This window comes from Pteronotus mesoamericanus, unplaced genomic scaffold, assembly GCF_021234165.1.
Source record: "Pteronotus mesoamericanus isolate MK-2021 breed Mesoamerican mustached bat unplaced genomic scaffold, CSHL_Meso_final contig_73, whole genome shotgun sequence".
Lineage (NCBI taxonomy): Eukaryota > Metazoa > Chordata > Mammalia > Chiroptera > Mormoopidae > Pteronotus > Pteronotus mesoamericanus.
In genome coordinates this window covers 19,144,843-19,152,931 of record NW_026555245.1, presented here as the reverse complement: position 1 = coordinate 19,152,931, position 8,089 = coordinate 19,144,843, and the positions used below count along the sequence as shown (strand labels likewise).

Sequence of the window (8,089 nt, the reverse complement as noted above, 5' to 3'; positions counted from 1 at the left end):
AAACAATAAGTATTTTATAGAATCTGTCAATAGGATACTATTTTTAGAGAAAATTTTCTTTAAACTGAATTATGCAAGAGCTAACAGAAGTTAGCGTTGATACTTCAGTCATTGAAAACCATTCATCAGGTTTTTCACTACCTAGCACCAAGGTTGAAAAACTATATCACAGCGCTTTCTTATCCAAGCATGTCTATGCATGAAAATCCTTATTGCCCTTTAATGTAAATGTGGTAATACAGATCAGGGATTCAAAAAGACAGGGCTTATGTTTGACCACAATTCTTTCACCTGGGCCAAGGAACAGTGATTTCCTGATTTGGCTGTCCTTTGTCTTAGTGCCTTCTCTCTGGCTGATAGCCATTTGCTGGACTCCTGTGATTGTAATAGCCAGATGTTCCTTTTTACTGCCTGTCATACTTACTATTCAATCAGCATCCATCTCCGCAATGAGGCTTATCTTGCCAAAAAGTCTGGGGTACTTGAAGTCAGTTGGCCACAATTCCCTGTATCAGTCCTCATGCTAGAGATGGCTTTGCCAAGCGACCATAGTAAATGTTATCACTTGGCAGAGGTTCCCCATATGCTGGATGATGTTTGGAAAGGTACAGTACACTTCTGCATCCATGATTTTCTTTTTATGTATGTTTTCACATCTGAGAAAACCCTATTTGGCTGATGAATCCCTTCTTTACCTATAGTAAAGTCTTTGTGGTCTGGGCTCATCCTGCTGGTGGTACTACTCTGCTGTCTTGTTAAGGCCACACTGCAGATCTTGGAAATGAGCCATTATGTCCTGACTTTAGAGTTTATGCATGGATGCCATCTTACTCTTTCAGACCTATTTTCTTGAGGAGGATGCCTCTCTGTCATACTTTCAAATCAACAGGTGCTGAATAATACCGTTTACCACATGCTTCATGCATATCCATATCTACCTAGTAGCAAATCCTACAAACTCCACCTAAAAAGTATTTATTTTCATTCAACTGACTTCCCTACCTCCACTGTTGACTAGCCCAGGCTTCCAACTTACCAAGCATGTTCCTGCCTTAGGACTTGCGCATTTGCTATATGTTCTGTGGGACAGGAGTGTTCTTTCCCTCTGATATGTGCATGTCTCTGTCTCCCACTTTATTCTGAGCTTTGTGCATACATCCTGTCATTGGAGAAGCCCTCCCTGATCACCTTGCTCATTTATTTGCTCATAGAGTTTTTAATCCATCTCCCTCTCCTAAATATAAGCCCCACCAGGGCTTGTTCACAGCTATTTCTCCAGATCATAGAACAGTGCCTGACACCTAGTTTGCCCTCAGTAGATATCTGTTGCTAATTGATAGAAGGATTCCCTATCTTATTGAATCCTCAGGACACTTCTTTAAGATGTTACATGCCTATATTCCAACTTTGTAAATAAACTGAAAAAGCAGTCTTGGTAACTTTCTTAGAGAATATAGCTACTATGGAGTTGAGTTTTTAATTTTGGTCATTATGACCCTGAGTTCATTGTTCAGCATATCACACTTTTAACCCCACTTAATGATGAAGAACTCTATGGTAATACTAGTGAGTGCTGGGAAGTGGCACTCCAGAACTTGACCATTGGTGCTCAAGGCAGGACTGAATCACTGGGTTATATGTGATTTTACAGCTGATGATAAAATTTCTCCAGGAGCTAAGTTATGGACCTTCCACTTAAGTGTCAGTCCAGATTCCTCAGTCTCACTATGAGGGATATGGAGTTTAGTTTTCTGCTTTCTTGGCATTCTGTTCTGAGTATACTGGTCAAAAACCTGCTGATTAGTCATTGGGTTGTAGTAATTTTTTACTTATTTCCTCCCAGATAGATAATCATAAGCAGAACTAGAGTATATATAGTTTGGGTCCAGAGCCAGAAAACAGGAAATTAATCAGATCAGACTCATTCATTCAATAATCAGAGTCAGCTAACCAGCCACAAGTCCAACATACAGAATGTTAGATGTTAAATTTTCAAAATTTTCAGCAACAGGGCCTCCATATCAATGGATTTTGACCCATCACAAGAATGCCTGGCTGGTGTTAGACAAGGAAGACCCTGGTACCTGATGTTGGCAGCCTCTTGGGCCAGAGCGAAGACAAGATCAGGAGCCATCCTGACCCTAACGGTGTGTGCCTCTTGAATACACTGCCCCAGCCATGGGAATTCAAGAGGGCTCCATGGGTGGCTGCTGGTGTATGTATCAGTGGGTTCCCCTCTGAATGGACAATGCTGACTGTCTCATAGGCTGATGCCATATGGTTTTTGTATGTGAGTAAATAAATTTTAAATATTTCTAGCTCCTGTTTTAATGTAAATGTCTGCAAACACAAGTCTGTTGAAACTCCAGGAAATAAGTCGTTACATATGTTTTTAAAAACTAAGGGTACAATGATCTCAGAATGAGTCAGCATATGAAAGTATTGTTTTGGGGTCAAATGTGACCCTGGAACCTGAAAACAGGAACCTAGCAGGAGGTTCTTTTTCCTGCATCCATCATTTTTACCATATATTTTTAGAACATCTCTTATATACCAGGTAATGTGTTATATACTAGCTATGCACACATATGAGCCAGCCAGTTCTCAAAGGGGCCAGGATCTAGTGACTTCTCTGAGGGCCTCTTTTAGACTTTTGTGTTGCTATTTCTTTTAGCTTTCAAGAATTCTAAAAAGAAAATTAAAATGTGAGATAAATAAAAAAGGAATTGATTAATTAGCCTGAAGGTGACTTAATGACCATTAAGAGGAAAGATATTCTTTATGCATAATGAGGAGGTCTATGTGACCAGGGAGACGATATTAAGAGAGAAGAGAGAGACTTTTCCTTTCTTAGTCTTAAAGCTGTGAAAATACTTGCATACAGCTCTCAGGTCCTTGCTCCCAAGATGACCAAGAAAAGAAGGAATAGCTATTGTGCCAAAAAAGGCCACAGCCATGTGCAGCCTATTTGATAGACCTATACTGTACTCGATGTGTACTCAATGACAAAACCATTGAGAAACACAGTAGCTGCCATAGCTCTTAGGTACATTTCCAAAGCCAGTGTCTTCAATGCTTATGTGCTTCCCAAACTGTATGTGAAACTACATGACTGTGTGAGTTGTACCATTTACAGGAATCGTTCTGGTGAAGCCTGGAAGGATGGAACACCCCCACCCTGACTTAGACCTGTGGGTGCTGCCCTATGACCTCCACTACAGCCCATGTAAGGAGTTAAGTCCTTAAGGACTGAAGTTCTCTGGAAAAAATAAAATGTAAATTATACTAAAAATTAGAAAATATTGCATGTATATTAGGTATGTCTTGTATGTGAATGTGTGCGTGTTTGTGTTACCTCCCAAAATTTATATATTGAAGTTTTAACCCTGAGCACCTCAGAATGTGACTGTATTTAGAGATAGGACCTTTAACGTGGTAATTAAGTTAAATTAAGTAATCAGCTGGACCTTAAAGCAATATAATTGGCGTTCTTATTAAAATAAAAGATTAGAACACATTGCACAGAAGGTAAACCATGTGCTAATACAGAGAGAAGATGGACATCTACAAGCCAAGGAAAGAGAAGCCTCAGAAGAAATCAATCCTGCCAAAGCCTTGATCTCAGACTCCTAGCTTCCAGGACTATGAGGAAACATATTTCTGTTGTTTAAGCCGCCCAGCCTGGGGTATGGCAGGACTAGAAAAATAATACAAACACACATATGCAAATCGAAAGACTCTAGCCCTAACAATTTAAGAACTCAAAGAACTGCACATATGTATCAAGGCTACTTTAGAAAGAAATATTCTTAGGTGCTGGATCATGCTGGGCTTGCTCAGCTCAATTGTAGATGAGAAATAATCCTGGCTGGATACTCTAGCTACATGGATGTTAAGTGCTTTATGATTCCTTTTTTAAAATTGAATTTATTGGGATGACATTGGTTAATAAAATATGTGAATTTCAAGTGTACAATTCTATAATACATCATCTCTAATAATACATCATCTATAATACCTCCTTCTTCCTCCTCTTCTTCTCCCCCTCCTTCTCCCCTCCCCCCCTTCTATTTCTCCTTTCTTCTTCTCCTTCTTCTTTCTTCTTCTTCTTCCCTTTGACATTTCTTGAAATCACCTTTTTTTTTGGTCTGGAAAGCTCTTTATTTTTCCTTTAATTTTAAATGGCAGTGTGACTGGGTAAGGAGTCTTTTTTGTAGTTCCTTGCTTTTCATCACTTTAAATATTTTATGACAATCCCTGCTGGTCAGCAATGTTTCTGTTGAGAAACCAGCTGACAGTCTTATGGGAGCTCCCATGTAGTTACCTAACTGTCTTTCTCTTGCTGTTTTTAAGAGTTTCCTTGTTTTTAACGTTTCCCATTTTAATTATGATGTTTCTTGGCGTGGGTTTCTTTGGGTCATCTCAATTGGCACTCTCTGTGCTCCCTGTACTTGTGTGTCTTTTTCCTTCACCAGTTAGGGAACTTTTCAGTCATTATTTCTTCACATAGGTTCTTGATCCCTTGCTCTCTGTCTTCTCCTTCTGGTACACGTATGATGTGGCTGTTGTTGTGCTTCATGTTGTCCTAATGGTCTCTTATACTATCCTCATTTTTTTAAAGTCTTTTTTCTTTTTGCTGCTCTGATTGGGTGTTTTCTGCTACCATTTATTTCGAATCATTGATTCAATCCTCTGCTTCATTTAACATACTGTTTATTCTTTCTAGTGTATTCTTTTTTTCAGATATTGTATTCTTCATTTTTGAGTGGTTCTATATTATGGTTTCTGTGTCGTTTTACATGCTGCCATGGTTTTAAGTTTCTTGAGCATCCTTATAGCCATTGTTTTGAACTCTATATCTGATAAATTGCTTGTCTCCATTTTATTTAGTTCTTTTTATTGACACTTCTTTTATTTGGGTCCAGTTTCTTTGTGTCTCCATTTTGACTGCCTTTCTATGTTTGTTTGTTTATATTAGGTTGATCTGTTATGACTCCCAGTCTTAGAAGGGTAGTCTTATGTAGGAGGTGTCCTGTGCATCTTAGTGGCACAGTCTGTTTGATCACCTGAGCTGGGTGCCGCAGAACGTCCCTTGTGTGAGTTTTGTGGGCCCTCCTATTGTAATTGAATCTTGATTGCTATTGGCCCATTCATGTGTGGGGTCGACCCTCAGGCAGACTGACTGTGAGGGTCAACCCTGACTATAGTGTACAAGCTGCTGTGCAGGTGCTGGCCACAGGAGGCAGAATTCACCTCAGCAGGGCCTGGTGCCAGCTGAGATCTCATTTTGGATACAACTCTTGTGAAGCTAATTGGATCTTGCTCTGATGTCTGAAGCTGGTCACTGGGGCCTCTTGAAAGGGACTCTGGTGCTGGCCAATGTGAGATGCTGCCTGGGCAACCTGTTTGGAGCTACAGAGTGATTCACAGTTTGTGACAGCCTCTGCTGGGCCTGGTTATGCACAGGAAGGACCAAAGAGTACACCAAGGCTGGCTTTCACCAGCAGCAGTTTCAGGGGCAGGTCAGCTAAAGTCCCAAGGTACCCCAAGATCCACCTCTGCCTGACTCTACCTGCCTGCCATCTGCCTTCTAGGTTCAGTCACCAAAACAGCCTCTGGCAGTACTCATATTGCATGAGGAAGGTTCTCAGTGAGTCACTGGGTAGGGGCCAGTGGTATTCACCAGATTGATACAGGTTCAAAATTGGCACCAGTGCTAGTTTTAAGGCCACTCAGCAAATGTCCCAGGGTACACCAAGTATAGCTGCCACTCACTGTGGTCCTTGCATACCTATGTGTTTGGGACAGAGCCTCAAGGAGTCATCAAGGTGAGGCCAACAGCGTTTATGAGGTCCAAATAGACCAAGATTTATCTATGTGAAAGGAGGGCTCTGTGCCAGTCAGGTGTGCAAGGGACAAATGGCCCCCGTCCTGGAGCCACATAACTCAGTGTGTTCCACATTCTTCCAAGAGGCCAAATCTCAGCATGGCGAGGCACCAGGAGTCAGGAAGATGGGGCTAGTGGATCTCCCATGATGGGGAGGTGCCAGTCAGGCTGGAGGGAAGGTGGGAGAAGTGGCCCCTGCCCCAGAGCCACACAACTCAGTCTCCAAAATTCTGCCCAGAGCTTGGCAGGGTAGAACCACCAAGAGTTGGGAGGGTGGGGCTATCAAGAGTCCAGAACTAGAAAAGTGGGGCTAGTGGATCTCCCATGAGGAGGAAGTATCAGTCAGTTTTGCAGGAAGGTGGGGGAACGGCTTCTGTCCAAAAGCCACACCACTCAGTCACTGACACCTCCTAAGTCTGCCAAGACCTCTACACCCCAACCCAGACAGTTGACTCCACAGGTTGCAAGCTCTGTAGGGTGGGACACAGGAAGTGCAGAGGGTGGGGTGATTGCATTCCCCCAGGATGATGCTGTCTGGAATGGAGCGCTCCACCTGAGAAAAGCGGTGTCTGCAGGATGTGAGAGTGACTCAGCAAAGGGATTTTGGCAGCTGTCCCTTCAGCTTCCTCCCCAGAGCCAAAATCACCAGTCTCCCCTCATGTAACTCTAGTCCACTCAACCCTCCGTTCGCCACAGTTCAGGGTGAGTGGCTGCAATTGACGTTTTGTGCATTGGCCCTTAAGAAGGCACCTGTCTCTCTAGCAGATTTTTGTCTCTCCCTGAGGGACAGAATCCCTGCTGATTTTCACAGCTGGATATTATATGGTCACTTCTTTGCACTGGTGCTCTGGGCTGGGGAGCCTGGGGTTGAGAGCCCACTCTTCTCAGCAAGAACTTTGCAGCTGAGATAACCCTCTTGAATCTCATCTGCAGCCCATGGGAGCAGGGCCAGCCCTTTTCACATCTCCACCCTTCCTACCAGTCTCCATGTAGCTTCTTCTATAAATCCTTAATTATAAGACTTCTCTTCAGCTAGTCTTCAGTTTTTTATTCAGGATGATTTTTCTATAATTTAGCTATAATTCCACTTTGGTCCTGTAAAGAGGTGAGTGTAGCTTCCACCTACTCTGCTGCGATCTTGGATTGAAAGCCCTTTATGATTCTACTAGGTCATTCACTCAGTGAATGTTTTATTAAAGTGCTTGCTATGTACCAGCATTGAACCAGGGGAAATACAAGAATGATTGACACAACAATCTATCCTCTAGGAACAGGTTATGGATAGCCATTGCAACAATGTGAGAAGTCTTAGGGTGAATGTATGAACAGGACACCTAACCTAGCAGTGTGGTTGCTCCAGCTCATATTCCAATTGTCAGTGGGCTACACTTGGTGTTTTCCTTACTTATTTCTTCTAAAGTCCTCTTTTTATAGTGATCTTCTCCAGTTATTTTTTTTTTCTATATGACCAAGTATTGGATATTAACTCAGGATCTATAGTAGTTCATTAAGCTCCCAGGAAGTCATTCAGAGAACACGATGCAGTAAATCAGACTTGTGTTAACTCTGACCTGGAGCATTATTATCTATCTGACTCAGTACCAGAAGAGAGAACTACCTTCTGTGACCTCTTTTCCAATGGTTCAGGCCATAAATAGGTGCTAGGGCCCTGCCAAGTTGGGTCACTGTGGTTCATAAGGAACTGTCAGTTTCTCACAAACATTATGCAGCTGCAGAATTACTATGCCACCAAAGGTGACTCATAAAATCTGCACCTCTTAAAAAGGGAATATTAAAAAATCTTATCTCCTGGCTATCACTATAATGCAATTATGAGTTCTAGTTCTCAGTTGACTGCCCAGAAGAATCCTCAGAGGAACCAAAGGAGAAATCTGGGAAACCTAACACTTCTGTTTGCCCAAGGCAAGTATTAGGAAGCAGTCAGAGTAAAGTTTTAGATTACATTTTTAATCTAGTGTTGTGATAAAATATAAATGATATTTGATGTCGACTAGTATTTGGTTCCTACTTGTATCTACTTTTATTCAGGGTTCTTCAGAGAATGAGAGATAGAAGGGGTGGGGGAATTATTTAAGGAATTGGCTTATGTGATTATGGGAGATGGCAAATAAAAAACCTGCAGGGTAGGCCAGCAGGCTGGAAACTCAGGCAAGGTTTCCATGAACCAGAATCCTCTTCAAT

At 42.0% G+C, this 8,089-nt stretch overlaps 1 pseudogene; it reads left to right on the top strand.

The window, feature by feature from the left end:
- Positions 1 to 2,906: 2,906 nt before the first annotated feature.
- Positions 2,907 to 3,230, top strand: LOC129078288 (putative 40S ribosomal protein S26-like 1; annotated as a pseudogene).
- Positions 3,231 to 8,089: the final 4,859 nt, after the last annotated feature.